Genomic DNA, 10075 nt, shown 5'->3' with positions numbered 1-10075 from the left:
AACTTGATCGGTTGTCAAGGGGAGAAGGGGGAAATATGGCACTGAGATAGTGGGTCAGTCATGTTCAGAATGAATGGCCGAGCAGGCTGGAAGGGCTGAATGGCCTCCTCCCACTCCAGGTGTCTGCCTGTATTTCGATGTGTGATCCAGAAGGAGACCACTCACCTGGCCTCCCAAAATCCCCACTCTGCACACCCAGAGTTACCCTGAACGGAACAGATCACAGCAAGCTTTTCCAGAGAGCAGCCTTCTAGCCTGACTGCTCCTGTTCCACAAGCATCTCCAGCCAGACATCTTTATCTCAGCCTCTCACCAAATCTTCCTGTTCCCTTCTCCCTTGTGTGCTGATCCAGCATCAAATGAAGAAGAGCCTCTCTGATGGACCTGCACCATTCCCCATCAGAGTAAGGTCCCCTTTCTCACAGCCATACAGGTGAGGATGGCTCTCTTGAATTCCTCATTGGATTTGTTTTTGACTCTCTGGTTTTGTTCTACAGTCTGCAGCATACTTATCTGTGCGTGTGTTTCTCAGTGAGTGTGTGTCTGTCTTTGTGAGTGTGTGTGGGTTACTGCGGGTGTCATGAGTGTGTGTGTGTGTGTCTCTGTATCTTAGTCAGTGTCTCTGTGCACGTCGGTTAGTCATCGTGTGTGTGTGTGTGTAAGTAAGCGTGTATGACTATGTGTGTGTAAGTGAGTGAGCGTGTATGACTGTGTGTGTTTGGGGGGAGACAGAGAGAGAGAGAGAGTGTGTGCATGCATGTGTGTGCACAACTTTAGTCGGGAGAATGGTTTCCTATCATTCAGGTTCACAGTCCAGGCTTTCCTTTATCACAAAGCTTCAGTGTAACTCGTTTTCTGGGCAGATTAAACAATGTCCAACCCCTGAGAAAGAACCGAATGTGTTCATTCTCTGCTTTAACCTATTCCTTCCCTCCACCTTCCCCTTCCCCTGAACCTCTACACTTCTCCTGACTCCTGTCTTTGCTGCATTGCCCCCTGCTATCCAGGTACCCTGACTCAGTAGGGGCACACACACACTGCTGCCACACAAACCCTCCCTCTGCCCTCTTGAAGAAAACCCATGGTGGGTAGGTCTTAGGGGGGCATTTGGAGGCTGGGTGTCGGCTGGGGGATATTTGGTTCCCTCTCTGTGTCACCTCCATCGGCAGGCACAGCGTTGACAAAATACAAATCTCTCAAATCTCTTGGATGTTAATCAAAGGAGCTGCCAGTCTTTTCCAGCAGAGCTTTCTTGGGAGTTGAATCCTCTTGGACTTGGCTTTCCCACTTCTCTAAAGATTCCCCAGGTTTTCTGTGATCAGGACAGGCCGTATTCATCCAAGATGTTTGTAATTCTGCGGGGAACTGAAGTGGAGAATCACATCACCGTTCATTTTGAGCTCCAATCCAGTCCAGTACAGCAAGGTGTTACAGTGTGGTGGTTTGGTCAGGGCCCATTCACAGCAAGCCTGTGTCTCCAGCATTACTCAGAGGAACATAATGTACAGCCTTAGACTGGCTGTGACCCCCTGCCCTCTATTTCACTCTCCCTTCCTCCTGCCCTTGTTCCCCCACCTTTTGCATCAGTCACTCTCTTGCTGTATCTTGTTTCCCTGTGGGCGCTCTCTCTCTCTCTCTCTTTCTTTCTCTCTCTGTCTCTCTGAGTCTTGCTCCTATCAGTGACAGTGATGGAGCGGTGATACATTTCCAAGTCCAGTATGTTTTTCAGGGGAATTTGCAGGGGCTGGTTTCTGTGCCTCTCCTTCACTGTCTATGGGGATTTTCCTGGGCTTGGCAGGGGGTTGCCAGGCTTCTGGAAGTCCAGCTGTGCTGACCGGCCTGTGCCAGAATCACGGGAGACTGCTTTCAGTGATGTCCAGGTGGTGGGAAGTGCAGTCGGAGCCCTACTGTCCTTTGGAGGATTTGCACTGTGGCCTGACAGCTTGCCAGAGTGCCTCCCCTTTGTAGGAAGGGTCGGTAAGAGCAGGCCCTATCTCTGGAGTGTGTTTTGTACTGAATTAATCATTCCAGCCAGCTGGATAGCAGGACCCTGGCTGGGGTGGGACTGGACCGATAAGTCAGTGACAAACAGCTGAGTCAGCGTGACTGTCCTGTACTGCACAATGTCTTGCTGAGCAAGTCAGCAACATGAACCTCCTTCCTCTGTTCAAAAAAAATAAACACAACTTGTGAAGCTGAGGGAGACAGCAGGGTTGGTGCAGAGGAGCCTCGGCAGAATTCAGTCTGCTTTCACTCAACGTTCTCATTGCTGACCCTCCCTCCACCTGAAGGTACTGGGTCGTTTCACACACACACACACACACACACACACACACGAAGCCCCCAGGTCTGCTCTCAGTGTTTGCTCAGTCACTTGTTCCTTACCTGGGTGAGGCACAGCAAGTGAGAACAGGGTGGCTGGCTGGACCACTATTGAAGTACATGTCCAGCATCATGGCACTGCCTCACAGTGCTTCATCACAGTGCTCTCTGCACCTCGAAGGCTGCTTCATTAGCAGTGTGTGAGTTGCTCTGCAAGTTGTGTCATTCTTGTGAACACAACTCACTTCCCACAGCATTGTAAAGAAATACAAGCCCAGAAATGGCCCACGTCTGAGTGCCAGACACATCACCACACTTTCCGCACTCTTTTTTTATGGGAAGGGGTTGGTGTGCTGTTTGACTATGAAAGGCATCACACACCTTACCTGAGCTCCTCCCTCTGGCCTGCTCTCAACCAATGTGACACAGGAACAGCAGTGCGCAGTGGCACAGAGACTAAATACTGCACATGCTGGAAATCCGAAACAAACAAAGTGCTGGAGAAATTCGCCAGGTCTGGCAGCAACTCTGGAGACAGAGAGAGAAGTGAAGTAACTGCGCAGAGGCCAGTATCCTGTCAGCAAGTGACCCTTTCCTTTCACGTGGAGGATCCTTGACACTGACCCAGCTCCCTCAGAGCCAAGTCCAAGAGTGAGCAGAACCTCAAACACTCCTGTTTCTGTCAGTCAGCCAGGGCTCCCCGATTGGCCCAGGTTAACAGCCCCAACCGGGGACCTCAGATTCTGTGGGATCCATCTGCCTGACCTTGTCACAATCACTATAGGAAAGTCCAAATTGACCAGAAATGAGGGGTGGGAATCTGACCTGATAGATTTGTAGGACGTCTCTGAAGTTGAAAGAGACTGCAGTTTGTTTTTGAAGTTGACAGGCTGTTTAACAAGACTCCACACGATGACCCAGCCTCTGTCAATACACTGGGAACAAAGAGGAGAGAAAGAGGCTCCGAAGGGAGGTAGATGGGTTAGTGGGCAAATATTGTGGGGAAAATGGAAAATTGTCCATTTTGGCAGCACGTGAAAAAAGACGCACGCCATCTATATGGTCGGAGGATGCTGGAACTCCTAGGTACAGAGGGATCTGGGTAGCCTCATATGTGAATCACAAAGGGTTAGTGTACAGCAACAGCAAGTCATCAGCAGGAACACTCATAGAATGTCATCCTTTCTGATGAGGAAATTGAATCGAAAAGTAGGGAGGTCCTGCATTAGTCAGACAGGGCATTGGGTAAGACCATAGCTAGAGAACTACCAACAGTATCAGTCTCCTTATTGAAGGAAGGATATTACTGCACTGGAAGTAGAGAGGTTTTAGGAGACCAGCAGCTGGAATGAGAGGGTTACCTCATGGCGATCCCTTGCACAACCTCTGGAATTTTGAATGCAACTTGATTAAAACGATAAGATCCTGAGGAGAGTTCACAGCCAGATGTGAAAAGCATCTTTCCTCTTGTCGGAGAATCCAGAACAAGGGGTCATTGTTTAAAAATGACGGGTGTCCCCATTGTAAACTGTGAGGGGATCATTACTTACTCACTCACAGCGAAGGGGGGCCCTTTGGAAGGATCTTCCTGAAAAGGTTGGTGGGAGCAGAGGCCTTCAACAGTTTTGGGTGAGCTTGTGAGTATGAAGTCAAACTGGGCTAAATGTCCTCATCTTGGAGGATCTGATTTGTCAGTATGATCCTGAGACCCACATGTCAACAAGAAAACAGCAAGGACAGGAGAAACTCAGCAGGTTATCTGAGGGGAGAGAAACACAATGCATGTCTCAAGTACAGTATGACTTCTTTTAAAACAGTTCCATTGCAGACGTGAAACATTAGCTTTCCAAATTATGTTTGTTCTTCCCCAAATAAGCAAATAACCACAATTAGTTTCTGACTCTTCTTCCTGAAAGAGAGCTAATGCTCTTCAATGGTCATTCTGTTCACGTGTAAAAATCTCCCAGAAGAAAATAAATCCTTGTTATCGCTTCATACAACATAGAACAGTCCAGCACAATCCAGACCTTTCGGCCCTCGATGTTTGTGCCAGTCTTTTATCCTACTCTAAGATCTGACTAACTGACGTAACCTACATTGTACTATCTTCCACGTACCGACGCAAGAGTTGTTTAAATGTACCGAATGCAGGGACCTAATCAGGATCACTCTCATTCTGTTTAAGGTCATGGCTGCAGAAATACTGACAATTTAATCATTAAACCCGTTATACACACGGACCAAAGTGTGGGTGACGCTTATTCAAAATCCAAGATGTAACATCAGTGACATTAATGATCAGATATCACATGGACTGGCTGCAAGGCATGTTGGAACACCTTTGAGGTGGGCCTGAAGTGTCCAGTCTTTCTTTCTGTCAGTATTTGACACTCTGAGAGGTGGCAGGATGTGGATGTGAAGTGCACTGGACATGACAAAATGAGCCAAGACAGGCTCATTGAGGTATACTGACGGTTCAGGAAGCTGAAAGGAAAAGTTGCTCATTCTCAAGGGCTGAAGCTGTGAAAGATAGCAGAGAGTGAGTCTGTGGAGGAAACCCCAGGCAACTCAACAATCAATTTGCATGGCCACTGGGATCTGACTGTGCACCGTGCATCATGACCGGGGGGTTTGGGTACATCATTCTTTGAAATTTGCCTCATGTGTAGTCAGGGTTGTTAAGAGTGCATTTAGCATGCCTGCCTTCATTGCTCAGACCTTTGAGTACAGGGGTTGTTGGTGAGACCTGTTCTGGACTGTTGTGTCCGGTTCTGGTCACCCCGTGACAGGAAGGAGATTATTAAATTAGAGAGGGTTCAGGAAAGATCTACGAAGATGTTGCCCGCACACAGAAGATTTGAGGTGTAACAAAAGACAGGAAAGACAAAGACTCTTTTCACTGGAACCTAGAAGGTTGAGGGGTGACCTTACTGAGGTTTATAAGGGGTCTAGATGAGGTGAATGATGAGAATCTATTTCCAAGGGTGGAAAAGTTCAAAACTAGAGGGCATATTTTTAAGGTGAGCGGAAAAGGTTTAAAAAGGACATGGGGGCAACTTTTTTCCGCAGAGATTGGTTTGTGTGTGAAATGAACTGCCAGAGAAAGTGGTGGATACAGGTCCAGTTACAACACCAAGAAGAACTTTGGATAAATTCATGAATAGAAAAGGTTTGGAGGGATATGGGCCAGGAGCAGGTAGGTGGGTCTCGGTTAATTTGGGAGTATGGGGGACATGGACTGGTTGGACCAAAGGGTCTGCTTCTTTGCTATATGACTGTAGAACTCCACTTGCCACGCTCGAAGGAACGCCTTTGACTGTACTGGGTTGTGTGTCAGACAATGCACCATTCATCTGTGCACAGTCAGGCTCATCACTACCTGGCCTCCTTTCCCACAGCCGTGGGCCCTGGGATTTCCCCTCGCCAGCTCTGGGACTAATTTGCATGATTTTCCAGCCGGCAGAGGCAAGTCTGGGTAGATTCCCTGAGCAGTCACTTCCTGCTAGTGTCACAGTAGGGGACCAGCAACAGCAGCTGAACCCCCCAAAACAAGCCATCATCCTGAGTTGGACTGACACCTTCTCCCCCTCAACCCAGACACCAAATTTTCAACCAATTGTTTGCCAGTTGCTCCACTCAGGGGATAGTTTGAAAGACAGCTTGAGGCAAATGTGGTTAAATCTGCATTCCATTTGTAGCCTGTGTTTGTTTTGAGTGGACACATGTTGAGGTCTTTCTGCAACAAGTCTTTGTGGTTGGTGAATACTCTGAACATATATTTTCCCTTGCTCAGTTCTGATGAAACATTGAGTTTAATCTGTGCCTGGAATGCACTCTCTGGTGCAGATGGGTTCAATGGAGGCATTCTGAAAGGACGCCAGGTCATTGTTTAAAAAAGTAAGAATGAGCAGAGTTACAGAGAAAAAGCAGGAGATATCAGCACATTGTGAACATGATCAGAAAGCCTGTGCACACATGATGGACTGAATGGCCTGGGCACTGTCATTGAGAATGAGACATCAGGCTGCAGACAGGGTGTGTGGGCAGGCACTGTCTCAAACCAGCAGGTTGTACACAATGTCGGAGCAAATGACTGCAGATGCTGGAATCTGAACTGAAAACAACAAATGCTGCAAGTCACAGAGAGTCATGTAGAGAGAGCAAGCTAATACTTCGAGTCGAGGTGATTGATGTGAGATTTGGAGGGGGCAGCATTGATGGAATAGTCGGGAGGGGGTGCATGGGGTGCTGGGGGAGAAAGGATGTTGATAGTTCAGATTATGTGATCAGAACATGTTTATGGCAGAACAACAAGTGCCTCAAACTGCCAGACTTAAAAGAAGACAGTCCCACTGAGGTTGGGGGTGGGGGGGTGGGGGTGGAGCGGGGGGAAGGTGGAGAGGATATGGTGAGAGAATATAACAAGTAAAGCAAAAAGAAAGGCAAGGACAGGGCGTGAGTTCACAATTTGAAGGTGCTGAACTCAATATTAAGTCCAGAAGGCTGGAAAGTGCCGAGTCTGAAGATGGGATGTTGTCCTTCCAATTTGCACTGTGATTCACTGGCACACTGAATCAAAGGCCGGCACAGTGGTTAGCACTGCTGCCTTACAGCTCTGGGGACCCAGGTTCGATTCCAGCCTCAGGCGACTGTCTGTGCGGAGGTTGCACATTCTCCCCTTGTCTGCTGGGTTTCCTCCGGGTGCTCCAGTTTACTCCCACAAGATGCGCAGGTCAGGTGAGTTGGTCATGGTAGATTGCCAAGAGTGATAGATGCATTAGTCAGGGGTAACTACAGGGGAGGGGAATGGGTCTGGGTAGATTACTCTTTGGAGGGTCACTCTGGACTTGTTGGGCCGAAGGGCCTTTTTCCATACTGGAGGGTATCTAATCTAATCTATGTCGGCATGCGAGCAGGATACTGTGTTCAATTAACCATCCATAGGAAAGTTGGGGTGGTGTTTGCACATAGACCGGAGGTATACCTGCAAGACAATCACCCAGTCTGTGTTTGGTTTCTCCAATGTCGAGTAGGCCTCTTTGGGTGCAGTGAATACAATACACCAGGTTGGAGGGGGTAAAGGTGAAATGCTGCTTCACTTGTAAAGACTGTTTGGGCCTTTGGATGGTAAGTACGGAGGAGGTGAAAGGGCAGATGTTGCACCTTCTGCATATACATGGGAAGGGGCTATTGGAGGGGGGGTGGGGTGCAGGGGGATGGTGTTGGAATTCATCGTGGAATAGACGACGGTGCCCCAGAGAGTAGTTTGAAGCTGTGTGTAAGACTAGGGGAAAGGCAGGCAGGTTTAAGGAGGGAATTCCACACCTTTGTATCCAGGCAGACAACTGAGTGCTTTGTAAGTAAAAACTGACAGCAATTGACTGTGTGCACTGGGCCAGAATTGGAGGAGTTCAGTCTTTGAGCTGACATAGACAGAGAGAGGATTGAAAGAGGCTGCCCAGGGATTTGAAAACAGTTTTTTTTTGAGAAAGCTTTTTTTTTATGTTAAAAGGTCCTTTCTTCGTTATCTCTAAGTACATGCGAAAGATTCGAAACAGGAAATAAAAGCAGATTGGAATCTTACTTTCCTCAGAGCTTCCCTGCAGTTGCCAGACAAAGGCATTTTCTACTCATGCAGGAAATTATTTACATTCATTTGGAGGGAACACGGTCTCAGAACTGAGTGGATCCTCATTGTCCGTTGACAGAAAGAACTTAGACATCCCTCAGCACATTGTCTTGGACCTTGGAATATGTCAGTCTGCAACACTCAGTTGAGGTCAGCTGTTTAGTTTGGAAGACCAAGCAGTTATAGTCTGGTGAGCAACCTGGCGAACACCTTGTAGAGCACAGAGTCTTGCATCATGGAGCTGCGAGAGATGAATCTTGAGAAAACCCACTCCCAACAGCGTTGCTTTGCAAAGGCACATTCCAGCAGGGGATGTGTGACAGTCTCTATCACCTGGACGCAGCAGAAGGGTCTCACAGGTCTTCTCACGTCCAGCCAAATGATGTCTTGGTGCTTGTTAGAAAGTTCTGCTGATGAGCCATTCTGCCAAATGACTGTGACAGTCTGCTTGGGGAACTATGCAACAGGATCTAAACTCTCCATTACCCGCGGGGTCTCAAGGATGCTACGTGCTGACCGCTTCCAGACAGACTTGTGGTCAAAGGTGTTTTCCTTTGCAGGATTTTCCGCGAAGGATAGGTGAAACAGAACGGGTCCAACTACTTGGAGCATTCCGCGGCAGAGTACCATCACGCGTACCATCGTTCACAACACGGAGAGATGGAGAACCTCACTCCTATTCTTTAAAACACCTCTCAACTATCATTCACTGTTTCCTGCCACTCAGCCAGTTGTGGAGCCAAATTGTCAGATTTCCTTGGATCCCGAAATAACTGCACAGAGACTGCTATCCCGTCACCAAGTCACCTTTTATTTATAAGTGCAGAGTACACTAGCTGTGGCCAGCCAGCTCTGAGTCAATCCCCTGAGTTGAGGAGATTTTCCCCTCTTACACTACAACCGAACTGCAGTTGCACTTATTATTTCCTCACATGGAAACAAATGGCCTTCTGCTGTGAAGGATGGGAAGGGAAATTTCACCTCGTCAATGAAATGGTTGTGAGGTGTACATTTTTTTAAAAAAGCAAAATACTGTGGATATTGGAAATGTGTTACAAGCGCAGAAAGTTACTGGAGAGACTCAGCAGGTCTGGCAGCACCAGCAGAGAAGGAATTAAGGGCTGGATCCATTACAACTCCTTGAGAATTTGTTTTACTCACAAATGGGATGAGGGTCTTGCAGGCTGGGACAGAAGGTTTTGCCCTGAGTTATCCCGAAATGCTTATTTTCTTTCCTCACATGACCCATAGCATGCGTGCATGTGCAGTGACTCAGTAAAAAGACATCATGTGCGATTTGATGTTTCCACCACCAGGAAAACACCCTTGTGGGCCACTGAACCAGTCACAAGCAAAGCCCAATAAGGGCAAGATCAGTTGTGACACTTGGTGTTTGCATGCCGAGGATCTGTGCACAGCTTGATGCAGCTGCACACAAAGGTGGCCATCAAGATTCGGGTATATGTTCCTCCCGCTCATTATCCAGAGAAAGCAACTGACTGCTGCTGCTGCTGGTGATCCAAAGCAAGGGAAATGAGGTTGGACAGTTCTTTTAGTTTCTGTACATTGTAGTTGGCAGTGGTTAGTACTGCTGCCTCACAGCGCCAGGGACCCAGGTTCGATTCCAGCCTCGGGCGACTGTCTGTGTGGAGTTTGCACATTCTCCCCGTGTCTGCGTGGGTTTCCTCCGGGTGCCCTAGTTTCCTCCCTCAATCCAAAGATGTGCCGGTTAGATGAACTGGCTGTATTAAATTGCCCATCGTGTCCGGGAATTAGATTAGATTAGATTAGATTACTTACAGTGTGGAAACAGGCCCTTCGGCCCAACAAGTCCACACCGCCCCGCCGAAGCGTAACCCACCCATACCCCGACATCTACATCTACATCTACCCCTTACCTAACACTATGGGCAATTTAGCATGGCCAATTCACCTGACCTGCACATCTTTGGACTGTGGGAGGAAACCCACGCAGACACGGGGAGAACGTGCAAACTCCACACAGTCAGTCGCCTGAGGCGGGAATTGAACCCGGGTCTCTGGCGCTGTGAGGCAGCAGTGCTAACAGAGGCAACAGCACTCTGTTCATCTCTCCAACTGGTTTCTCCACTTCGAGCCTTCCCT

The sequence above is a fragment of the Chiloscyllium punctatum genome, chromosome 35 (assembly GCF_047496795.1).
Source record: "Chiloscyllium punctatum isolate Juve2018m chromosome 35, sChiPun1.3, whole genome shotgun sequence".
Taxonomy (NCBI): Eukaryota; Metazoa; Chordata; class Chondrichthyes; order Orectolobiformes; family Hemiscylliidae; genus Chiloscyllium; species Chiloscyllium punctatum.
The sequence above is the reverse complement of the archived record's forward strand: the minus strand, read 5'-3'. Positions refer to the sequence as shown.